We start from the raw sequence: 27,406 nt of genomic DNA on the forward strand, positions 1-27,406 counted from the left end.
AATTCTTTTATTGGTACATTTTAGGTATACAACACAATTACATTTCTTATTGGGAATTGTACCTTTATATAATGCATCTTGGTTCTTATTTTTTCCCCATTCCTAGCCCTCCCTTCACGCCCTCTACCCTTCTCTATTCCAAAGACTTTATTTCCATTTTCTCCATTTCTCATCATTTTTCCTTTCCCTTCTTGCCATTCTCCTGCCCCTCCCACTACCCCTACCCCTTTGGACCTTTACTTCCTATTTTACACTATCAATTATTCATTCTAATCATTGGTACATTTTAGGTATACAATATAATGACATTCATCATTGGAAATTTGCACCTTTACATAGTCTCTCTTGGTTCTTATTTTTTACCCTTGCCCAGTCCTCCCTTCAACCCCTCCAGTCCTCCCTATTTACAAAGATTTTGTTCTTATTTTTCCATTTTCTCATATTAATCCCATTCCCTTCTATCCTTTCCCCTAGCCCTCCCACTTCCTTCCCCTTTGCCCCTTTTCTTCCTATTTCACATTACCTATTATACATTTAGTCCTTATTTACACTTTCAGTTTCTCACACCAGAGAAACTATTCAGTATTTACACATATGTGTCCTATTTATTTCACTTAAGAGTATTGCCTCAATGTGCATCCACTTAGCTAATTTCTGTTTAACTTCGCTGCCTATAATAACAGTACCAGTAAGATGTTAAAAGTAGGCTAAAAGAACATCTGAAGAATAATTATATATAGGTAATTATGAATGATGAAATAATTTCCTAATTTATTTTTCTGGTACCAGGGATTGAACTCAGGACCTTTTGCTTTCCAGACAGGTGCAGCACGACTGAGCTACATCATCAGCCCAATTTCCTAATATTTGTAGGATTGTGAAATCTTTTCTCTACGAGAAATAACAAGGACTCATTCTGTGACCAAAATTTGTCAGTTTTCCTTAGCTTTTCTTCTCAACTAAGCTCAATTCTGTTGGGCCCGCTTCATTCAGTTTTAACACAAATTCTAAATCAGTTTACAAAGAACCCTTCACTGTTTGCATCTGATTACCCTAGTCTGCCTTCAAGAAGATTCTTGTCAAGTCTGTTTAGTTGGAGTCTTTTCTTACCTCTAACATTTCTTCTTAGAAGTGTTCCATCCATTAACACCCACCCTGCTCCTTGGTTATTTGGGAGCTCAGAAAATATATTCTTAAGCTTTCCATTACAGAAAAAAGATACCTGAGCAACTTATAAATAGGAAGGGATTCTGTTGATTCACAATGTTGGTCATTTTTATCCGTGGTCAGTTGGCCCCACTGTTTTTGGGCTTGCAGTGAGGCAGTACATCAGAGTGTGAGCCCATGGTAGAGTAAAGCCAGTCACTTAATGGCCAGGACAGGAAAGAAACAGTTAGAACAAGAGACCAAGCTCTCACAATCTTCACTCCCCCATGAGTTAAAACCTCTGTTAATCTTTACCTCTTGAATTTTCCATACTTCCCAATACCACCAAACTGGGAAAATAGTTTTTAAACATTTCATATTCAAACCAGAACAGAAAACAATAAACCAAATTATTCTACTTTTGTGTGCTTAGTACTTTTATTTGAAGAAGAGTAGTAGAGCCATTGTCTCTCTGATCTTCTACTGATTCCTTATCTCTCACCCTTCTTCCCCTTCTGAAGTACATGAGGGCCATTTCTGAATTTCTTCCATCTGATTAAAAGCAGTTCTTAAGAGTAATGAAATTGTCAAAAACTCTACTCTTGGAATTCCAAAAACCAGAGAGTATTAATCCATATGACAGGAAAGAAGACCAAATGTCAACACTTGCCTCATCCAGACAGACACTGTACAACATCTCACCGATGCTCCTGTAGGCTGCTACCTAAGAGACTTTCTTTGTATAACAAGACTGTATTGTTTGTCATACATCCCCTCTCTTTCAGTTCTATGCAGTCACTACCTCCCTGAGAAGTGTCATGCCCTTATTCTTTTTGGTAACTTAGTGACACCTATGAGCTAAGGGTTCTTTTCCTCAATTTCAATTAAAATCTCAAATTGTCAGATATTCCCTTGATTCCAGCAGCTCTAGGCTTTGCATGTCAGTTCTTCTTAGCTACTTCATGATACAAGATACATGTAGAAACTGGCTTAAGTGACCACAAAATAAAACTGAGACAAATCACAGCCAAACACTTGAATTGGAGAGTAAGAGAAAATGGGAAGGAACATCACCTTGAGGGGTTGAAGGGGGCATGGCTCTGACAAAGAAGATCAGATTGATCCTTTAATGAGAGGGGGACTAGTTTTTAAGGACATACTTATGGTGGAGTAGGGTCTGGTAATTTTCTACTGGTTCACGACTAAGGTGTTTTTTGAGATCCATCCCTCATATTTTAGGAGATTTCCCTGTGATAGTATCATAGACAGTTGAGTTACATAGAAATATTATAGGCAGTCAGATAGAGCTAGGTCCTTAAGAGAGTCAGGACAAAGATGAAACACTCCACAGCTGTGCCAGGAAACATATCTGTTGGGAATTAGGCCTAAAGATAAAGACAAGATGATCAGACCTATATACTTCCTTAAAGAATAAACACTGGGCCTAATGATGTCTAGATAGATATAAGCCACCCTGGTGGGTGACCAGAGACCTCTGGACCCACTACTTCCTGGGAGAATCTTTGTTCTTTCCATCCATGCTTGTTAAGTGACTTATTTTTCAATTGGACTTCTATTACCTAAGTGATTATACTTGTAACCTTATTGGATGATCATGGCTGTGGCCCATGTTGTACTCACATAAATTCCACTCTATAAAACTCCTCTGTAAAGTGGGGTCCCCAGCTACCCACTCAGGTCCCCTCCTGCCCCTCAGGAGCTTTCCTACCAATAAATATCTACCTACTCTTAAACTCTGTTATTCCTACAATTCATTCTTTGATTTTTAAAGAATATGAGCTTGGTATATCATACAGATAACAGGTTGGGAGATATAAATATTTCACATTTTATATCTGGAATTATTTTCTAAATCAATAGGATATGATTAGGGGCCATTCTTACCCTTGGAGATGTCCCAGTGCTCTCTCTATTGTTACAGTGCACCTGGTCCTTCCAATAAGAGTAGAATGATAATGAGAGAATGGATTTCAAACATTGTTAGCAAGGGAGGATGGGGAAAGACAAGCCTTCCCCTTTAATGGCTAATAAGTCATGGATTAATGCCAGCCTGAAAATCCCTCTCTGTGGTGCTAAAGAGGGTTTCTCTTCTACGTCATTAAGATATTATGTAGACCTCAACCACCTGACCTTTCTTCAGGTTTTATGTTTTGTGAGCCTCCAGTTTTCATGTCATAAATTTGTACACCTTTTCTTCTGTTAATCTATTATTTTATTCCAAAGACTGAAATTGTTGAAACTTTAGTGAGTAGAGGGAAAATTTAAACTCTTTTACATTATAAAGCCTCACTTTTTTGTGCTGTATTAGGAATTGAGCCTGTTGTTTACTGAAGTTTCCTTCCTCTATTTGATATTTATTGAATAAAATCATTTTTTATCACATTACCTTCCAGCTCTGGTTTTCTTTGACAGAAGTAAAAATCAACTTTTGTGTTTCTATTCAACAGAAAAATTTTGCACTGTTATCAGTTTTATACAACTTGAAGGATCACATGCTTAGTCAGATGTGATGTAAAATTAACTCATGTCGATTCAGACAACCCTGAAAAATCAGCTAGATTATAGCCTTTGTTTCATTGGTAGGATATCCAGTAATCATTATATGGTGCTTCAGTTTACAAACATAATTCTTTCCATGATTCTGGTCACAAACATGCAATCATGAAATGAATCAAGTTCATGAACTGAGGTAACACTGTATATTTACTTTGAAAGCTTTCCCAGTTTTTTCTTACATCAGGTACTGGAACATTGGCAATAGTGAAAGCTTGCTAGTCATCTGCACTTCCTATGCCAATTCTGTAGCTGTTTTCTTCAAAGGCTACACTTGCTCTTTCACTGTCTTTGTTACTCTTTCTAAACCCATCTGAAAGAGTATAATACCCTACACTAAAACTTGTTTGAATGACATAAATTATTCACTTTGTGTGACATCAGTAGCACTTTTTGTTAAAATTTAACATGTACTTCACCAAGAATTGCCTCAGAATTCTAATGTTTCAGAAATATTGCTTCCAACAAAAGAAGAAACACTTAAAAATCTTAATTATACACAATAAAATAATTAGTATCTGTGGTAGTTAGAATAATGGCCCCTAAAGACATCTATGTTGTAAACCCTGATATCTGTAAATATGCTACCTATAGGAGAATTAAGGCCATAGATGAAATTAAAATTGCTAATATGTTGTCGTTACAATATTAAGATTATCTGGGCAATCCAAGTAGATCCAATGTAATCACAAGATCCTTTCAAATAGAAGAGAAAAGATGGGCATGGTGCCATAGAACTGTAGTCTGAGCACTCTGGAAAACTGAGTCAAGACCTCATGTTCAAGCACAACTTGGGGAACTTAGTGACTTAGCAAGTCCCCGTCTCAAAATTAAAAAGTAATAATAACAATAGGTTTGGAGAATATCACAGCGCAAAGTTCAATCTCCAGAACCCCCTGCCCCAAATGTAAATGAGAGACAGAAGAAGTGAGTTGAAGTGAGGTGTCCCTAGGAAGAATGGTCTGAGAGGTACAATGTTACTGATATTGAAGATCACAAAAAAGACCCCAGTTAAGTCTTCTTCTAGAAAATAGAAGGAGCTTCTAGAAAATAGAAGAGGAAGCAAAAGTATTTCCCCCCATATCTTTCGGAACGCATCCTTGCTGACAACTTGATTTCTTTCCCCAGTGAGATGCACATAAGTCTTCTATGGAGCTCAGAAAATAAAATTCCAAACTGTAGCACTTTGGCATACCAAGTCCTTTGAATTATAAGACATTGTAAGGCCTCAGAACAAAAATTTCTTTTCCTGCTCTCCTCTCTCCTGCCCTTTTTTTTTTCCCTCCTGTGAAATCAGGCATAGGAATCAATATCCCCCTTCCTCTTGTGGATTAGAGAAACTAGAAGCCTCTTCCACAAAGCAAGCCATAAAACAGAATGCTTACTTGCTATCTTCTCCCATCTTTCTTGAAGTTCTCCATTCCAGAAGGAGCCAGCCATACATAAAGAGAAAGAAACACTACACAGAGAGGGTAAGAAGATTCTGCACAGACCTAGCTGTGTTCTTAGCCTCAGTTTACTATATTGACTCATGTCCTTTCATCACATCTCATTCATACATGGCTGCCAATTCTTTATTAAATCTAAATCTAAAAATAAACAAATTTCCCTGGGTCATTGAGTCTTCATTTCCCAAGGGATCTGCACCACATAAAAATTTCATTAAATAAATTATTATGTATTTATTTTACAAACCATCTTTTTTTCAATAAGAATGTTGTGTGACACTTATAATGAGAGAGAAAAGTGTCACACATTTCCTACAACTTCTAAACCACAGATCTTTAAGGTAATAAATTTCCATATTTTAAGCTGCTAACTTTATGATAACTTGTACCAGTAGTAGGAAACTAATATGCTGTCCCATAGGAAGATAATCCACAGTATTTGGAGATGAAACACCCTTGGAATATTGGATCTAGTCTAGAAAAAGTTTAGCAAGACTTGAGAAAATCAGTTATGATAGTTGCTTTCCAACTTGCTTATAAGTATAAAATATAAGGGAAAGTCTAATAGCAATTGGCAAGATGGGGATTTTATAATTTTTTTAAATGTAAAATTATGTTTTTCAGGCAACTATAAAATCAACTTAGAACTATTAATCAATGTGGAACAAGGAAAAAGTTAGAACCCCCTAGTACAACACCTAATAATAATAGATATTTAAAGGAAAGTAGCAAATAAGTATTAGGATAATGCTGCTGAGTTATATATACTCCATTAAACATTCAGTCAGCCAGAAATTAATGGGGCTATGTCTTATACAAAATTAAAATTATTGTATCTGTATGAGACAAAATTTTACAAGCTAACAAAACACTAAGTTGGGAACTCCTAATAATGAGATAAACTCTGTATTTCCCTCCACTCCTTAGAGTCCTCAGGAACATTTGTATCTGGGTGAAAATATATCACCCAAATATTTGCTGTATTTCCAAGTGTCCCATATTTTTTCTGACTGGGATAATAGACAATTTTGTCATTTGGAAAATATATAATATAAGATAGCTGTACTAAAATCAAGAATTAATAAATAGAAATAAGAAGCCATTTAACTAGTCTCATAGTATAATGAAGGAAAATAGCTACTGTAAAAATAGGAAAGATTGTGGAAATGTTTTTTATTTCAAAGAAGAATATTTCATGATTTGTTTTTTGTTTTCAAAGAAGTACAAGAAACTTAGACTTTTGGAGTAATGGTATAGTTATAATTGAAAAGAAATTTAGGCATAGAAAACATATACTGGACTCTACTTTCCAATATTATTTGGAGAAATACTAATAAGTATTTTAAATAACTATAAAATGTGCATACTAAAGCTTGAAAACATAGAAATGTAAGCAATCATGTCCCCAAGAACAAATAGGAATCTTATCATTGTGAGTTTACATTGAAATCACACTTCCTATATGAGAACAAGGAACAAACACCAGCCTTTTAGGGTCTACAACTTATATGACTCTGTGGGAATGATAGTGATATGGAAGAATTACTTTGAAGCATCCTTTGAAAAAAATGCAAAAGCTGAAAACATGCTCCTTCTCTATAACTTGGCTCAAAAATTTTGCCTATTAATCCAGAATAAAGTCAAAACAAAGATATATGAAACATGCCAAGGATGAAAACCAAATAAATAACTGCATATTAGAATTCCAGCTGAGAGATGTATTTGTCTTAGAGGTGGGGTGTTTGGTAAGGATAAAACATAAACTATGAATCTTCATAAGTTCATCTAAATTCCAGGATGAATTTGGTGGAACTCAGAGATAGGAGAGATGCAATCATGAGGTAGTCCTCTAAGACTGTAGAAATGCCTCCCCAATCTTGGATGAGTGATCAGTGATAATCCGCAATACAGATAAAATTAGAGGAAAAAACTGTGAAATTGATTAGATAGTGAAATTCAGTGAGTAGTGTAGGACCATTTGGTACTTTACAAAACAACATAAATTCCTGTAGATACATTTGAAAGGAATTTTAACTTAATTTTATTTAAAATATTTGGAGAAAAAAATAAAATAAGTAAAATATTTGGAGAAATGAAGTAAAAGAGATATCCATAAAAATGTGAACAGAGGTATAAAAGTATCTAGAAATTTTAGAAATGAGAAAATATACTCAGCAAATAAATCATCAGATTTGGGGACTGTTACAGTCTTAAACAGCAAATTTGACCTAGCCAAAGAGATGGGTTGAATGAGCAAATGGAAGTTAAACATTTTCCCAAAAGGTAGCACAAGGACATTAAGGTACGCAAACATAATACATACATAAATACATGCATTCAAACACACATAAAAGACTTGGGAAACAGACTGACAAAATCCAACAAGATTCTAATAGGAGATCCAGGAAAAAAAGAAAGAAAGAAATGAAACCTAAGGAGAATAGGAAAGAGGCAATATTTATTTTTCAAAAAAAATTATTTTTATTAATACATGCTTGTAGTGTATAGTTATTACATTCATCTTAAGGAATTGATAAATACATATAACGTACCTTAATTCTTTTTTAAAATTCCCTTCTCCCCACTTCTTCCTCTCTCCTTCCATCTCTTGGTCTCCATTTCTTTTGCAAAAGATCCACCTCCCTTTTCCCTATATTTATCTTTTATTTTGCTCTTTATTTATTTATGTTTCGGGCCGGGGATTTAGCTCAGTGGTTTCGCTGCCTGCTGTGCAAGCTCAGGGAGCCAAGTTCGATCCCCGGTACCAAAAAAAAAAGTTATTCATTTATGTTTCGGATTTCTCATATAAAAAAATCATGTAATATTTGAAGAGATGTTGGTGACAATATTTTAGAAAGAGAAAAGATGATCCCCCATTCATTCGACAATAAATAGGATTTAAAAAATCATCCAAACAGTTACAAATAAATTTGCACTCATTATTAGCATACATAGATTACATTTATTTTTATAGATTAGAAAAGAAATTCAGTCTTTTTTCAAGATCAATAAAACTAAATAACACTGGATGTTTGGAAATAATCAAATAATGCCTGGATAAAATGTCAGTGGAAGATAAAATTGAATTTCAAATGATATCACTAAAAGGGGACAAGAGGAACATTTCATGCTAGGAAAATACCACAAAGTAGTTATAAAAGCTATGTACAGTACCTCTAGTATGTATCTAAATACATAGTCTTGAATCTATAAAGCAAAAACACTACAAAAATATAAGAATAACAAGTTTATACTCATATCAGGAGAATTTAACCAGTAACTAATAGTACAAGAAGACACAAAATGAGTACAAAAAGATCTAAATATGTGATTTACAAATTTAATTTGATATAATCTAATTCTAGAGACCCATGTTTTAAGCATGCATGAATATTTACCAAAAAATGAATGCATGCCACTATGAGTTAGCAAGATTCAACTTTGTACAAACCTCATTTTGTACCCATAACATTATATACTCATATCATCAATGAAAACATCTTTAAAAATTCATATATTTAGAAGTCAGATAAATAACAATATGAAGAGAAAATAACTAGTTCAAGAGGATATCATGAGAATTTTGAATCATTTAAAATTTATCATAATATTAAAAACTATGTAATAAAGCCAAAATTAAGAGAAAAACATTTTGGTTTAAATATATTAATTAGAAGAGATAAATAATTGAAAATAAATGAATTGATACTAAATCAAATTTTTAAGAGTATTTCTGTGAAAAGCATTGTGAAGATCAAATACTCTGGTTATATAATCAATTGGTGGATCATTTAATGAGATAATGTTTATGCAAAAACAGTCTGGACTCTAGAAATATCATAACTCTAAAAATATTGTAAACAAATGTAGTACACTTTTATAGCAGATGCCAAAAGTGACCAAATCAGATGAATAAATGCTATCTCCATCATAAAATAGCCATAGAATCAGGCAGATAATGATAGTCATTAATTTACCCATTTTTATGATTGAATTGATTTTCAGCTTATAATTACCAGGTATGTGTTGCCCTTGAACAAGTTACTCGAATTCTAAGTCTGTATTCTGTGATGGTTTAGATCTGGAATGTCTTCCCAAAGTCTCATTTCAGAGTTGGGGCTTTTATAATTTCACTGGATCAGGAGGGCACTGGGCTTACCAGTGATGACATTGTGGCTGACCGTGCTATTAAGAGGTGGGGCTTGGTCAAAGAACAAGATCACTGGCGTGGGACCCAGAAGGGCATATCTCCTTCCCTGAATCCTTCTTCACTCTCTGCTCCCATGGCTAGCATGACTTGGGGAGTTTTCCTCCACCAGACAGTTTCTCCATGTATTTTTTGCCTTGGAGCCTGCTGACTATGGACTGAAACTTCAAAACTATGAGCTAATATAAAACCTCTTCTCATTTAAATCTTGGGTGGTGGGTATTGAGTCTCAGCAAGAAGGAAGTAAAAAATTTCATTATCTCTACTGTGTAATTAATTATAAAATAAACACATATTTGAGGAAAGATTAAGTATTTTAAATGTTTTACAGTGATTAGTAAAGCACAGAGGAGAAAAATAATAGTCTTTTGGAGCAAAAAATATTATCCTTATATATCATTGTCATGATTGCAACCACTTTTGGCTCACTGCATACTCCTATTTTGTCATATTACCCTTCTAGATTAAATTTTTTGAAAATCTCTAAAACTGTTTTGAGAAATATAATCGATTCTTATCATTGCTAAAGTATCTGGACCATGGAACTAAGACGCTCCATTTGCAATACCGATTTTTGGAGCACACATGCCAGAGCTGGGGTTCCAAGTGGCACCAGGACAACAATATTCCCCTTTATGGTGATTAGGAGACAAAGCATGAATATCTTATATTTAAGTTTCAGCCAGTCTCCAAAACAAAGCCAAATGTTGAGTGACTTGGCAGGTGACAGGGCTAAGCGAGAAGGATGTAGAGAAAGGAGCCAAAATCTCATATGATCATGCCAATGGGTTCCTTCAATGCTGGGAGGGGCATGGCAATGGGTGCCAGGGCACCTGAGACATTGTTCATTCCCTGTATGTGAAAAATGGGAGCTTGAAGCCTCCAAACACCTGTGCTCTCTCAGCTTGCAGTCAAAACTGATGCTGGATGAAAATTCAGTTGTGCACTGTGTTTGAGGGAAAGGTGGATTCTGTAACCCAAGATCTCAGGCCTTCATATGCTGTAAATTGATGTGCTGTCTTTCATTTTGGAAACAGCACTAAAATATGCAGCAAGTGTTTCCAAAATGCATCTGTCCACCTTCAAAAATTATTTAAAATGTAAAATAACTATCACTGGAAGTTAGAAGGCAGACAATTTGCACAGTGAATTGACTCCTAAATTGGTATAAAGGGAGCAGGAACAATGAAGCATGATTTCCTGCAAAGCAGCCTGTTCTCGCCACAACCAAAGTCCACATTCTCCTCTGCTTGGCACAGGCTCAGCAGGAACACAGAGTCTTGTTCAATGCACACAGAATAATTGTATGTTAGTGTGTGTTTCACAGGCAGTTGCTGTGGAAGCTCATATCAGGGAAAGATGAGTAAGAGTTCTAGGCAGCATTTATAGTATAAGCCTGAAAGATGGTGAAGGTCAGTCGAGAGAGGAAGAGCTCCACACACACAAGAGAACTTGAGAGAAAGCAGACAGGAAGTCCAAAGATGATTCATACCCAGGGTTGACTAAAATCTAAAGAAAGCCACTGGAAGCCTTAGGAATTCTGCTTGCTGTCCAAAAATACTTGTCTGGTAATTTTGTTCCTTGATAGCACACCCACATCTCACAGTAACCAAGTCTTCTATTTGGAAACCACAAATTGATTCCCATAGTTCAGGCTTTTTAATGACTTTTCACTCTTCCATCTTTATTTTCATTTTTAGTCAATGAGTATGGTGAGAAGTCTGGAATATTAAACCTGAAACAGGGTTCGGATTGCTCCTTTTGTGCTGATTTCTCTGAACTTCACTTGTGACATCTACAAAATTAAAATATATAGAAGTCAACACATCAAAATGTGTGTCTACTAGACCCAACTGCCATTTAAAGCTAAAAATGTGTTAATTTTCTCCATATTTAAATTTCATCATCTATATTTGGCAAATGATGATATTGATCAGCTTATCTTCAAAATTGTTTAAAATAATTTAAATGTGATGATATAAGTAAAAGTACTTTGAAAGTCGCAACATGGTATAGAAATTTTTGAATATACTCAACACATTCTATGAATTCCATTGGCTTTGGGCCTTCATTTCCCTAAATCTTTTGTTCCTTCCTTTAAAGATTAACCATTCCCATTACCTTCTGCACTGTTAGTCTCCTGTCAAATCTCAGGTTAGTGTGGATCTCTTTCTTGAATTCATCCAGAGAAACTCAGGCAAGTAGGGTTTCTCAGATGGCGTCTTTTGCAAGACCCTGCTAGCATTTGTTGTGCCTTATTAGTCATCTGCCATTTTGTTTTTCATAATGATGTGATTCTCTATTTCTTTGTAAATTAGCCTTCAAATCCTTAAACTCAACTATGTGTGGAGTTCATTGAACTAGTGACCAAGTAGTCTAGATAGTAGCTTAGGTTATATCATAAACCTGGGAGGATGTTCTCTATGAGATTAGGGAAGAGTTCTAAGTTACGATCCTTCTGCTGGCTACATATATTCATGTTTCCCAGCAACCTCCTTGCTTAGCTAAATTTACTGATTTGAGTTGGAGTCTTTAAAAAGATTCAGATTATTTTGAAATACCCATCACTTTTACACTATTTTATGTTTTTTCTACTGATACTTTGCTGTGACAACTTATGTAACGATGGAGGAGGACTGATTTGTAAAATGTACCCAGACTAGACAATAGTCAAAAGGAAATGGTCATTTTGATTGGCGGGTTTGATTTGCATTCAGATGGTAAAAACTAAAATGAACTGAACAAACAGGAAAAGAAGGTACCCTAGATTTAAATAAATACTTCTTTCAAGAAGCCTACTTTAGAAATAAAGACAGATGAGATTCTCCCAGATCAGATACCTTAACTTTAATCCTTTCCCATGTTACTCTCTAAAAGATTCATGACAAACACTTGGGACCTAGACAGCAGTGGTTAAGTTGGATACACAGGAATTCCAACTCATTGACTAGCTGACCTGAACATCACCCTTGACTGCTGCTGACACATACTGTATTTCATTTACATTGGGCTTTTTGTGTTAAATCAATTCTCTTTGCTGTGCTTTTCAAGACCAAAATGTTATTTTATCTTAAAGGTTATGCTCCAGATTCATGGGATAACAGAGGAGCCTGTTGGTTTGTTGGAGTGTGTGGGTCCAATATAAATCAAACACCCAAGTTAATGCCTAAGTTACTCCTCACAATAGCATCTACATTTGTACACTCAAGACATTATGAACAATAGGCCCATACCTAAGCCTGCTGTCCTGGTGTAATCCTTGGCGTGCTGCATTCCACTCTCAGAAGTTTCCTCATTTAGGAAATAAATTACATAATCATACTCCTAGATCTCATCTAGTGATCAGAAACTAAGAAAAAATCTCTTCCATGGCCACAGAGTAATCCCATTATGGGGTTTCTTAAAGAGTTTCCATACAGCACCACCTTGTACAAAAGCCATAACTTCATTCATTTCTTTCAGAGGATGATGCAATATGTAAGTAAAATAGCGTCAATCGCTAAAACTATTCTCTCTTGTTCAGAACATACAAGATTTGAAAATACATGCGATTTATTTTCAAATGCTTTAATGAATGTGGAGAGGGGAGAGAGCAAGAAAATGTATGTAAATGTGTTTCATGGGGTTGACAGTTAATGGTGCCAGGTGATGAAGTATATCAGCATGCATTATATTGGTCTTTTAACTATTTTACAGAATTGAAAACCTTGAAAATAAGTGGTTAGTTACCTGAGCAGTTTCCTTGGGATTGAAATGGCTGACTTTCATCAGCTGACACCACAGTTTTTGTTAAGTAGTTGATAAAAGAGCCACTTCACTTCTGGATCATAAACATGGATATGTGTATGATCATACTGGTATGGATTGTTAACAAGGTTTGTACCTCCTGTTTCAAGTTGACCTTGCACATGATAATATGCATTTGGAAATGAAAATTAAATTGATTGTTGATGAAATTTCTTTTTCTTTCTTTTTTGTTTTTCACATCTCACATCTGAGTGACCAGGTCAATTAACAGAATAATGTTTAAATATACTCACTTTCTAGTTCTCCAGATTCTAATTTTCAACTTCACTAATTTTGTCACTAGTTTTATCTTAACAAACAAAGCATAAAGGTAACACAATGGAACCAGAGGTGTAGGGTATCTCATAATACTGTTTCTCTTATCCTTATAATGAAAGAGGCAAATGAATTGGTTTCATTCCACCCAAAGAACTTAAATTAGTATTGAAGAGTTGAATATGAGGAACTGAGGAGATGGATTTGAATATAAATTGAAATTTACTAACATTGTGAAAGGAATAATGTTGGCAATCTTTCAAAAATATTTGTGCATATCACAGTAGATATTAATGAATATATAAATTTATGTACACTTTGCAGTTATGTACACTTTGCATTTTATGAAGTGTTCCTTCAAGTAATCTTCAGTCTAACACCATACCCTAGCTAATAACATTTAATAACAATAATAATCTTGTGTTTTTGTAAAATAACAATGAATTATCAAGCAATTCATTATCCTTCAACATCCTGGCTGCATAGAGACATCTCCTTGGATTGATTTCTGCAAATTTTTTAAACTGAGAACTAAAAGTATAATAAACACCATCAAAAGTCATTAATATCCCAAGGAGAAATGACCAGTAACTGATAAGCAGTGTCCCTCTTTTGCAGTAAGTATAAAATTTAGATTAAAACAAATTGGAAACAGTTACTCATTACATTCATTACCTAATAATACCTTTCTCATTGAAGTATTTTGATATATTGTAGATGAATACTAATTTACATCCTTATTTTACCCAATTTTGAAGTAAGGTTTCCATAGGAAGAGTGCACCTGTATGATGGAACTCGAGATTACTGGGATGTATATTCCCTTTGCTGTTTAGAGAGTTTCACTGGATTTAAAGTTTTGTAGTAACCTGTATTTTTCTAGATAGAATTATGAGAGAACAAGCAGAGACCTGAAAGACCTCAATAATATGTATTTCATTGAACACTGAATATACATTTTCTCCCTTTCCATGTAAATGAAGCAGTTATATCTATTTCATTTTTATAAAACATCCTTACAATATAGTAGTATAATTGTCATACTATAAACTGTATATATTTAAACTGTACCAGTTGATAAGTTCTAAATATGTGCATACCTTTAAAATCATTACCACAATCAAATCATACTTATCTGGCCACCTTCTAAATTTGCTTGTGATACTTTATAATCCCTACCTCACATCTCTCTCTAACTTCCCACATCTAGGAAGCAAAAACTGATATACTTTCTGTCACTATAGATTAGTTTTCATTCTCTAAAATTGTATATAAATAGAATCATGTAGTATGCCTTTTTGTTTGTTTTACTGATTGTTTATTTTGAGTTCTTTCACATATCATTAGTATTTTGAGATCCACCAATATCTTCAAATGCATTAAAGTTTTATTTCTTTTTCATTAGCATTGCAGTATATAGCTATGCCACAATTTGATTATTTCTTAACTTACAGATGGACATTACAGTTGGTTTTGTTTGGGGCTATTGCAAATAAATCCACTATGGACATTCATGTATAAGTCTTCCTATAAATATGTTTTTGTTTTTCACCAGTAAACATTTAGGAATATAATAATTGAATTGTGTAGTAGATACTCAGCTTTTTAAGAAATTTCAAAATTCTCTTCCAAAGTGGTTGTAATAATTTTATATTTATCAGCAGTGTACGTGGTTTCAGCTGATTCAAACTGTGGTATCACTTCACATTTTCAGTCTTCCCAATTTTAGATATTTTAATTGATGAGATAGTATTTAATTGTGATGTCACTGTACATTTCTCCAATAAATAAGGGGTGCTGAAAAATTTTATGTGTTTAGCATCTGAGTATTTCTTTTTTTAAATTTAAAAATAACTTTATTATCAAACACACACACATACAAAAATTAAAACCATTCAAAGAAAAACAATGCAAGGGAAAAAAACTACGATAATATTCAAATACAGTAGAAAGCAACCAAAACAAAACTGAAAAGCACTTAAACATTTTCCATATAACATAATAAAACATCTCAAGCACCAACAAGACACGAGAGAATGTGATTTGTTTCAGAAAAATCCCCAAACCCAACTTTGAAAAAATAGTGGTCTGGAAAAAAACCTCCAGTTAGCTAGCAGACTCCACATAAGCCAGACTTCTGCCTAATTTAAAATTCAATACCGTCATGTGACACGCGATGGAAACACCATCCGAGAAATATGTTATTAGGCCATTTCATCCGTGTGTATCCTTAATTACACTTTCAGTTTCTCACACTAGAGAAACTATTCGGTATTTACACATATGTGTCCTATTTATTTCACTTAAGAAGATGGCCTCAGTATGCATCTATTTAACTATAAATGTCTCTAGTTTCTGGTTCTTTATAGCTGAGTAGTACTCCATTTTATAAAAAAAAAATACATCTTCTTTATCCAGTCTCCAGTTGATGGGTACTTGGGATGTTTCCAAGCTTTAGATATTACAAATTGTGCTGCTATAAACATGGGTGCACATATATCGCTGTGGTATAATCCTTTTAATTCTTTTGGGAAGATACCCAGTAGGGGGATAGCTGGGTCGAATGGGACATCTATGCCTAGTTTTTTGAGGTATCTCCATAGTGATTTCCACAGTGGTTGCACCAGTCTGCAATCGCACCAACAATGGAGAAGGATTCCTTTCTCCCCACATGCCTGCGAGCATATGTTATTGGATGATTTCTTTACAACAGTCATTCTTTCTGGGATGAGGTGGAATCTCAGTGTTGTTTTTATCTGCATCTCACAAATAACCAGTGATACTGAACATTTTTCATATATTTATTTGCTGCTTTTACTTCTTTGTCAGAGAAATGTATGTTCATTTCAGATGCCCATTTTTTAATTGGGTCTTTGAATTTGGGGGGTGTGATTTATTCAGTTCTTTATATATTCTAGATAGTAGTCCTTTGTCTAATGTACAGTTGCTGCAAAGTTTTTGCCACATTGTAGGTTGTCTCTTAGCTGTGTTGGTGGTTTCTCTTGCAGTGCAGAAGCTTTTAAATAAGAACAGATCCCAGCTGCTGCTGCTTTGTGCAAGTTCCTATGCCACTGAGGATTTGTCCATGAATATGCCAATGTCTTCAAGAGTTCTACCTAACTTATCTTCCACCAAATTTAGTGTTTCTGTCTTGATGTTTAAATCTTTAATCCACTTCGATCTTAGTTTAGTGCATGGTGATAGATATGGGTCTAGTTTTAATCTTTGGCAGGCTGAAATCCAGTTTTTCCAACACCATTTATTAAATAAGCTATCTTTCCTCCAATGAGGATGGTTGGCTCCTTTCTCAAAGATGAGGTGGCTGAGCATATCTGTAGTTGTTTCTGTAACTTCTAATCTATTTCACTGATTTTTGAGTCTGTATCTTTGCCAGAACCATGCTGCTTTTATCACAGTGACTTTGTAGTATAGTTTCAAGGTGGGGATTGTAATACCCCAGGCCATATCACTGTTGCCTAAAATTTCTTTTGCTATCTAGTTCTCTTTTGGTTCCAAATGAATTTTTGGATTGTTTTTGCTAGTTCTATGAAATACATTGTTGGAATTTCAATTGGCATTGCATTAAACCTACATAACAGTTTTGGAAGTGTGGCCAGTTTCACTATATTGGTTCTTCCTATCCAGGAACAAGGGATGTCATTCCATTTTCTTATATCCTGTTCAATCTCCTTTTTCAGAGTGCTATAGTTTTCAGTGTAGAGGTTTTTTGCTTCCTTTGTTAGATTGAGTCCTAGATAATTCATTTATTTGGATGCTATTGTAAAAGGAATTGTTTCCCTAATTTCTCTCTCAGTGAGTCTGCTATTTGTGTATAAGAAGGCTATTGTTTTTTAAGTGTTCACCTTATATCCACCTACTCTACTGAATCTGTCAATTAAGTCTAGAAGTCTTTTGGCAGGGTGTTTTGGGTCTTCTTTATAAAGTATATCATCAGTAAATAATGAGTATAACTTCTTCCTTTCCTACTTTTATTCCTTTTATTTCTTTCTCTTTTCTAATTGCTGTGGCTAATATTTCAAGAACAATATTAAACAGGAGTGGTGATAGTGGGCACTCTTGACTTCTTCCTGATTTTAGTGTGAAAGTTTTCAGCTTTTGACCATTTAGTATGATGTTGGCTGTTGGTTTTACATAGATAGCCTTAATCAAGTTGAGATAAAGACCTTCTATTCCAATTTTCTGTAGTGTTTTTATCATGAATGGATGTTGGATTTTGTCGAATTCCTTTTCTGCATCTATTGAGATGATCATATGGTTTTTGTCCTTGATTCTTTCAATGTAGTGTATTACGTTTATTGATTTAAGAATCTTGAACCATCCTTGCATCCCTGGGACAAATCCAACTTGGTCAGGGTGTATGATCTTCTTGATGACCCTCTGTATTCTGTTTGCCAGTATCTTGTTGAGGATTTTTGCATCAATATTCATTAGGGAAATTGACCTGTAGTTCTCCTTTTGGGTTGTGTCTTTCTCTGGTTTTGGAATCAAAGTAACACTTGCTTCTAGGAATGCATTTGGAAGCTTTGCTTCCCTTTCAATTTCCTTAAAATTTAAAATTTAAATAGTAATGGCAATAGTTCTTCTTTAAATGCCTCGTAGAATTTAGCAGTGAAGCAATCAGGACCTGGGCTTTCTTTTGCTGGTAAAATTTTTTTTTTACATTTTCAGTTTCACTCATTGTAATTGGGGTGTTTAGAATCTCTATATATTTTTCATTTACCTTTGGTAATTTGTATGTGTCTAGGAATCTGTCCATTTCTTCTGTGTTTTCCATTTTATTAGAGTACAGGTTCTCAAAATAGGTATTGATGATGCTTTGGATTTCTGCTGGATCTGTTGTGATTTCACCTTTTTCATTCTTGATTGCATGGATTTGAGCCTTTTCTTTCCTTTTTTTGATGTTTGGGTAAGGATTTATCAATTTTATTCATTCTTTCTTAACCAACTCTTTGATTCTTTAATTTTTTGTATCATTCTCTTAGTCTCGATTGCATTTATTTTATGCTCTGATCTATATAATTTCCTCTCTTGTACAAGTTTTGGGTTTGTTATGCTCTTCTTTTTCTAGGAGCTTGAGGTTCTGTATTAGGTTATTTATTTGAGATCTTTCTGTTTTCCTAATATGCTCATTGACTGCTATGAATTTCTGGTGTAGAACTGCTTTCATTGTGTCTCATAGATTCCTGTATGTTGTACTGGCATTATCATTTACTTGTAGAAACTGTCTAATTTCTTCTTTAATTTCCTCTGTGACCTATTGGCTGTTCAGGAGGGTGTTATTTAATTTCCATGTGTATGTGCATGTTTTGCAGTTTCTTATGTCATTGATCTTCAGTTTTATCCCACTATGGTCTGATAGTATAGAGGGGGTAACTTCAATTCTTTTACATTTACTGGACATGTCCTATGAGCTAGAATGTGGTCTATTTTGGAGAATGACCCTTGTGCAGCCAAAAAATATGTTTATTCTCATTTTGTGGGGTGGAACACTACTCTGTAAACATCTATTAAATCCATTTGTTCAATAGCTCGGTTCAGTTCTAGAATTTTGTTGTTAATCTTTTGTCTAGATGATCTGTCTAATTGTGATAATGGGGTATTGAGATCCCTCACTACAGTTGTATTAGAGCTGTCCATTAATATTTGTTTTGTATAGTTGGGGTCATTCATATTTGGTGCATATATATTTATGATTGTCATCTCTTCTTGTTGGACTCTTCCCTTCACAAGGATGTAGTGACCATCTTTGTCTCTCTTAATTAGTTTTGATTTGAAATCTACTTTGTCTTCAAATAAAATTGCTACCCCTACTTTTTTATGGGTTCCTGTGGTGTGGAGAACTGTTTTCCATCCTTTTACTTTCAATCTATGTATTTCTTTTTTAGTTAGGTGTGTTTCTTGTATACAGCATATTGTTGGATTTTGCTTCTTAATCCATTCTGTAAGTCTATTTCTTTTGATTGGTGAATTGAGATCATTAACATTGATAGTTATAACTGATAGATATTTACTCATCCTTTTCACGATGTTTTATTATTGTTGGCTCTTTTATTTCTTAGCTTTTTTTCCCCCTTTCCCTTGAGTTTCTTACCTTCCCTGGTGGCTTCCCTCTGTCGGGCCTCATGGAGTTGTGATCTTCATTGTCTTTTTCTAGGATATTGTTTAGAATTGTTTGTAGTGCTGGTTTTGTGTTCATGAAATTTTTCAGGTGTTCTTTGTCATGAAGGTATCTAATTTCCCCATTGATTTTGAAAGATAATTTTAAAGGATACAACAGTCTAGGTTGGAAGTTATTTCTTTTTATGGCTTGAAATGTTTGACTCCAGGTCTCCTTGATTTGAGGGATTGTGTTGAAAAATTTGCCGTGATTCTGATGGACTTTCCTTTGTAGGCGATTTGTTTCTTTTCTCTACCTGTAGGATTTTGTTCTTCTGTTGGGTTTCTGGGATCTTGATTACTATGTCTCCAGGCATAGATTTTTTTTGGTCATGGCTAGCTGGAGTTCTATATGCCTCACTTACCTGTATGTCCAATTCTCTACCTCTGTCTGGGAAGTTTTCTACTATTACTTCTGTGAAGAATTTTTCTTTTTATGTCAATTGTATTTTCTCCTGTTTTTTCATGGACTCCTATCAGTCTTGTGTTATTCTTTTTTGCATCATCTAGCAGCTGCTGGATTGATTTCTTGTGGTCCCTTACTATTTTTAAGAAATCTGTTTTTCATGGTCCTTAACCAGAATCCTGTCTTCTATATCTGATATTCTATCTTCAGCTTCCTTTGGTCTACTGAGCATGCTTTCAGTGGAGTTTTTAATCTCCTGAATATCTGTTTGAATCTGTTTCATGGTTTCCATTTCTTTCTAATGCTGGGCATTCTTGGCTTCCAGCATGTTTCTGAGCTCATCTATTTTTTTTTTAATCTGTTTCTGTTTTAGAGCTCTAATTATGTCTTTCACTGTGCTCACCATTTCTGTAGTTATGTGGGAGATTATTTCTGGTTTGAATTTTTCTAGAGCCTCATTCATCTGTTTTGTTACTTCCTGTGCTATCAGTTCAGGGTGTCCAGGTGGTTGATTATCAGACTTTTCCACCTTGTTTTTCCTAGAAATTGCCTTTTGTGGGGGTGGAAATCTGAGTTTGTGACTTGCTTAAATGTCTTCTCCTTTTTGTTTTTGGTACTGTGATTTATAAGTCAATGAGTCTCAGTAAGCCAGTCGCAGACCCATGAGATTCAGGCAGATTTCTGGCTGCAAGTCTCAAATTGAGCTCCCTGTCCTTCTGCAGGGTTGAACTCTGCAAGGGTCTGTTACAGGTTCTAGCTGTTTTCCCCCAATAAATAGTCCAGGTTCAACTTACCAAGTACAATGGTCTGGTGTGCCTATGTTGCAGAGATTCTCTTCACTTTTCCAGTGGGCTTCAGTTTTCATCAAGGAGCCTGAGAGAGGCCCTTGCTCTGTTGTTCACTTCTGCAACTCAGGACAATGGCCTTTATGTCCCCCTGTGCCTCTGTAGTGTAGAAACAGGTAGCTGCACAGCCAAGACAGTTGGCTGTTGTTGCAGACACCCACGTGGCTAAGCTGCTGGCTGGTGGGCCAGCTGGGGTGGGGGGCAGGGGGATCCTCAACGTCTCCTGGATCCAAGTTGGCAGGGAAAACTGGACGGAGCAGGGTGCAGCCACCCACATCTCAACACCTGAGTATTTCTTGACTGTTTGTTAAAATTTATTGCTGAGTTTTTCAATTTGTATTCTCATTATTGAATTCTGGCAATTCTTTATATATTCCGAATACAAATCCTTTATCAGATATGTGATTTTAAAAATTTCCTATATTCTTGTATTTTTCCCTTACATTTCATTTAAAAGAATGGAACATCTTAATATTACAGAAGTGATATTTTTAATTTATTAAGTAAGTCAGACTTTTGTTGTTGCATCTAACATCTCTGCCTAAATGGTCACAAATATTTTTCTCATATACTTTATGTAAACATTGTGCAATTATTTCTTATATTTAGGTTTATTCATGGTTAATTTTTTAATATAGAGACAAATATGAATAAAAATTTGAATTTTGGGTATGGATATTCAATTAGTTTAACATTTTTTACATCAATATCATTTCTCTAGTAAATTATCTTTCCATCTTTTGAAGAAGTCAAATTCATTTTATATGTATGAGTTTATATTTAAACTGCTGATTCTTTTTTATTGTTTTATGTTTTCTGTTTTGTCAATGTCATTGTCTTAAAATTGTATCTTTATAACTTTAAGTATAATAATAGAAGTTCCTCAGTTTTGATTTCTGATTTCAAAGTTGTTTAGGTTGTTCTAAATTCTTGTAGTTAGGAATGAAGTTTAGTATAAACTTCTCCATTTCTAAGAAGAAATCCTGCTGAAAGTTTGATTGGGATTGTACTGTATCTATATGACAATTTAGAGAGAACTTACATTTGCTTTTTTAGTTAGATGTTCATGTGGTTTTAGTCCTTGTTTCAGTTTATGTGGTATATTACATTTATTGATTTGTGTATGTTGAACTATCCCTATATCTCTGGAGATGAATTCTTGATGATGATATATTTTTTTTGGTTTTTTTTGGTACCAGGGATCAGGAGGACCTTGCACCTGCAAGGCAGGCAGTGGAACCACTGAGCAAAATCCCCAGCCCTAATGTATGCTATTTTTGTTGACTTGTTACATTCATTTTTGGCAGTATCTTATTGAGAATTTTTATGTTTATGTTCATTAAAGAGCTTTTTCTTGGTTCATGTTCTACTTTTATAATCAGAGTAATGCTAACTTCCAGGAATAATTTTGGGAATTCTTCTGCTTCAATTTCATTAACGAGTTCAAGTAGCACTGGTATTAGATGTGCCCTAAAGTTTGTGAAGAATTCAGTAGTGAAATTATAGGGTTCTTAGCTTGTCTTAGTTGGTATTTTTTGTACTACTTCTTTAGTTTTATTGCCTGTTACTAGATTTTCAAAATTTTTACGTGTTCCTGATTCAGTTTTGGTAATTCATATGTATCTAGAAAGAGACTTATTCTGAATCTCTCATTTCCTGGAGTACAGGTTCTCAAAGTACAAAGGTTTATGAACTTAATTCATTCTATGCTTCAGGGGAAGGTGGTTACAGTCATGTCTGTCACCCAATGAGGAGTTTGAAAACAGAAGCAAAACTTTGCTGAATGTTTCTGTTCATGAACCAAATTGTTCATGAACAGAAGCATTCCTGAACCCAGAAATACTGGTTATTAGTAATTGGAATTTTAATTATTAGTAATTTTCTGTATTTTGGTAGTGTCTGCTGATTTCATTTTTTTTTGTTGTTCATTTCTAATTGCATTGATTTCATCTTTTCTTTCTTTTTTGAGGGTAAAATTGGCTAGGAATATGTCTATTTTGTTTATTTTTTCAAAAAAACTTTATTTTTTCTTTTTACCAAGTTTTATTTTCTATGTATCTGTTTTCTGGGTGACAGAAAGGGTATATATTGCTGCTGAAAAATGCTCCTCCTTTCTCTTCACACCTAGCTCCCAGATGCTTTCTTCTATTTGATTTTTTTTAATAGGTGAGACTTTTTCTTCTTTCAAGATTTTTTCTTTATATTGGGTTTCCTGGAGTTTGAATATGATAAGCTTAGATATGCTTTATTTTTCCTGCATAATCTGCATATTCTGTGAATCTATGGTTTGGTGTCTGACATCAGTTCTGGAAAATTCTTGGTCTTGTTACTTCAAATATTATTTCTGTTCTTTTTTATTTTTTGGTATTCCCATAATAGATATTCACATCTTTTTGTCATTTCCCAGCAGTTTATACCTATTTTCTTTTCTATCTACTTTTCAGTTTTGGAAGTTTCTATTGCTATGTCCTCAATCTTTTTTTTTTTTTTCTGGTACCAGGGATCAAACTGAGGACCTTGTGCTTTTGAGGCAGGAACAGTGCCACTGAGCTAAATCCCTGGCCCTGTCCTGAAACTTTTTGCTGGTTAAAAGAAAATGACAACTTCTGGTAGCATGCTAGACTGAAAATGGAAGTCTGTTATCGATTATAATATTATAATTTTTATTTTTCTATTTCATTCATTTGCATTTTTGTTATCCTTAAGTACCCTGTGGATTACTCTCTTTTTTCAGTTGTATCTACCACCCATCCCAATAATTATTCATGATATTTTTACCTGAAATTATAAAATGTTCTATTATGAGTTAAAGTCCTTCATGTTTTCATTCATTCAAAAATAAATTATGAAAATCTGATCCATATGATATTCTGAGTTAGATGATTTTCATCTTTGCAAATTATACCCTCTTCCTACTACTGTCTGTCATTAAACATAAGTAAAATGATGTCTAATTAATTGAAAAGAAACATGTGACTTGATACACAAATTAAAGTACATATATAAATTTTCCTTATGTAATTTCAGTTGTTCTTCTTTTTTCTTTCTTTCTTTATTTTTCTTAAATTCTTTCATTGGTACATTTTAGGTATACAACAAAAATACATTTCTCATTGGGAACTTGTACCTTAACATAATGCATCTTGTTTCTTATTGTTTCCCCATTCCAAGCCCTCCCTTCACCCCTCCACCCTTCCCTATTTACAAAGACTTTATATCCATTTTCTCCATTTCTCATCATTTTTCCTTTCCTTTCTTTCCTTTTCCCTGCCCCTCCCACTACCCCTACCCCTTTGGACCTTTTCTTCCTATTTTACATGTTCGATTATTCATTCTAATCATTGGTACATTTTAGGTATACAATATAATGACATTCATCATTGGAAATTTGCACCTTTACATAGTCTCTCTTGGTTCTTATTTTTCACCCTTGCCCAGCCCTCCCTTCAACGCCTCCAGTCCTCCCTATTTACAAAGATTTTGTTCCCATTTTTCTGTTTTCTCATATTAATTCCATTCCCTTCTTTCCTTTCCCCTACCCCTCCAACTTCCTTCCCCTTTGCCCCCTTTCTTCTTATTTCACATTACCTATTATACATATTAGTCCTTATTGACATTTTCAGTTTCTCACATCAGAGAAACTATTCGGTATTTATACATGTGTGTCCTACGTATTTCATTTAAGAGTATCACCTCAGTGTGCATCCACTTAGCTATAAATATCTCTAATTTCTCATTTTTTATGGCTGAATAGTACTCCATTTTATAAAAAAACCACATTTTCTTTATCCAGTCTCCAGTTGATGGGCATTTGGGCTGTTTCCAAGTTTTAGCTATCACAAACTATGCTGCTATGAACATGGGTGAACATATATCACTGTGGTATGATTCTTTTAATTCTTGGGGGAAGATCCCCAGCAGTGGAATAGCAGGGTCGAAAGGGACTTCCAGTCTTAGTTCTTTGAGGTATCTCCATACTGATTTCTACAGTGGCTGCACCAGTCTACACTCTACCAGCAGTGGAGCAGGGTTCCTCTTTCCCCACAGCCCCGCCAGTATTTGTTATTGGTCGATTTCATGAGAGCAGCCATTCTTTCTGGAGTGAGGTGGAATCTCAGGATTGTTTTCATTTGCATCTCTCAAATGACCAGTGATGTTGAACATTTTTTCATGTATTTATTTACTATTTCTCCTTCTTTCTGTGAGAAATGTCTGTTCATTTCAGATGCCCATTTTTGGATTGGGTCTTTAGATTTGGGAGGTCTGGTCTTTTTAAGTTCTTTATAGATTTGAGATAGTAGACTTTTGTCTGAGGAAAAGGAGGTGAAGATTTTTTCCCACATTGTGGGTTGTCTATTCACAATGCTAGTGGTTTGTCTTGCTGTGCAGAAGCTTTTTAATAAGAAGAGATCCAACTTGTTGATTGTTTGTACTAGTTCACAGGCAACTGAGGTCTTGTTCATAAAATCTTTTTCTACCCCAGTGTCCTCAAGGGTTCTACCTAACCTCTGTTCCAACTGGTTCAGAGTTTCTATTTTAATATTTAGATCTTTAATCCAGTTTGATTTTAGTTTAGTGCATGGTGAGAGATACAGGTCTAGATTTAATCTTTGGCAAGTTGAAGCCCAATTTTTCCAGCACCATTTATTAAAGAGGCTATCATTCCTCCAGTGAGGGTGTTGGCTCCTTTATCGAAGATGAGATGGCTGAGTGTGTCTGGTGTTGTTTCTGCATCTTCTAATCTGTTCCACTGGTACTCAGGTCTGTTTCTTTGCCAGTACCATGCTGTTTTTATCACAGTAGCATTGCAGTATAGTTGCAGGTTGGGGATTGTGATACCCCTTGCCATGTCTCTGTTACCTAGAATTGCTTTTGCTATTCTGGGTCTCTTCTTGTTCCAAATGAATTTTTGGATGGTTTTCTCAATGTCTGTGAAGTATGTTGCTGGGATCTCAATTGGAATTGCATTGAATCTATATAGCAGTTTTGGAAGTTTGGTCATTTTCACTATATTAATCCTTCCTACCCAGGAGCAGGGGTTGTCTGTCCATTTTCTGATATCATCTTCAATCTCTCTTTTCAGAGTGCCATAGTTTTCAGAGAAGAGGTCTTTGATTTCTTTCATTAGGTTGATACCTAGGTATTTCCATTTTTTGGATACTATTGTGAAAGGAATTATTTGCCCTATTTCTCTCTCAGTGAGTCTGTCATTTGTGTAGAGGAAAGCTTTTGATTTTTGTGTGTTGACTTGTAACCAGCTACTTGACTGAATTTCATTATTAGGTCTAGAAGACTTTTGGTGGAGTTCTTGGGGTCTTCTATATAGAGTATCATGTCATCTGCAAAAAATGACAGTTTGACTTCTTCATTTCCTATCTTTATTCCTCTTATTTCTTTCTCTTGTCTAATTGCTGTGGCTAATGTTTCCAAAAGTATATTGAACAGCAGTGGTGATGGTGGACATCCTTGTCTTGTTCCTGATTTTAGTGTGAAGGATTTCAGTTTTTGACCATTTAGTATGATATTGGCTTTTGGTTTTTCATAGATGGCTTTTATCAGTTTGAGGTAGAGACCATCTATTCCAATTTTTTATAGGGTTTTTATCATAAATGCATGTTGGATTTTGTCAAATACTTTTTCTTCATCTATGGAGATAATCATATGTTTTTTGTCCTTGGCTCTATTGATATAGTATATTACATTGATTGATTTGCATATGTTGAACCATCCCTGGATCCCTGGGATGAATCCCAATTGATCAGGGTTATGATCTTCTTGATGATATTCTGCATTCTATTTACCAGTATCTTATTAAGGATTTTTGCATCTATGTTCATTAGTGAGATTGGCCTATAGTTCTCTTTTTCGGTTGGGTCTTTCTCTGCTTTGGGGATCAAGGTGATGCTTGCTTTCAGGAATGAATTTGGGAGTATTGCTTCCCTTTCAATTTCATTGAAGAGTTTAAATAGTAGTGGCAGCAGTTCCTCTCTAAATGTCTTGTAGAATTCAGCAGTGAAGCCATCAGGGCCCAGCTTTTCTTAATTGATAAGTTTTTAATTACATTTTCAATTTCATTGGTTGATATTGGGTTGTTCAGAATTTTTAGCTCTTCTTTGTTCAACTTTGGTAATTCATAGGTATCTAGGAATCTATCCATTTCTTCTGTGTTGTCCATCTTATTGGTGTATAGGTTCTGGAAGTAGGTATTGATGATCCTCTGGATTTCTGCTGGGTCTGCTGTAATTTTACCCTTTTCATTCCTAATTGCATGGATTTGGGTCTTTTCTTTCCTTTTTCTGACAAGGTTGGCTAAGGGTTTTTCAATTTTGTTGATTCTTTCGAAGAACCAACTCTTGGCTTCATTGATTTTTTATATTGTTCTCTTAGTCTCCATTGCATTGAATTCTCCTTTGATTTTTTTTTTTTTTAACAACAGTAAGCTGTTTAATTCCAGGATTTGTTTTGCTCCCTTTCCCCCTTGTTTCCGGATCACCCTTGGAAACCAACTTGATGGGATCCACCTATTAGATCCAGATGTTGCT

This window comes from Heterocephalus glaber, unplaced genomic scaffold, assembly GCF_053883595.1.
Source record: "Heterocephalus glaber isolate CG9 unplaced genomic scaffold, H.glaber_assembly_v1.0 deba00000331, whole genome shotgun sequence".
Classification (NCBI taxonomy): domain Eukaryota; kingdom Metazoa; phylum Chordata; class Mammalia; order Rodentia; family Bathyergidae; genus Heterocephalus; species Heterocephalus glaber.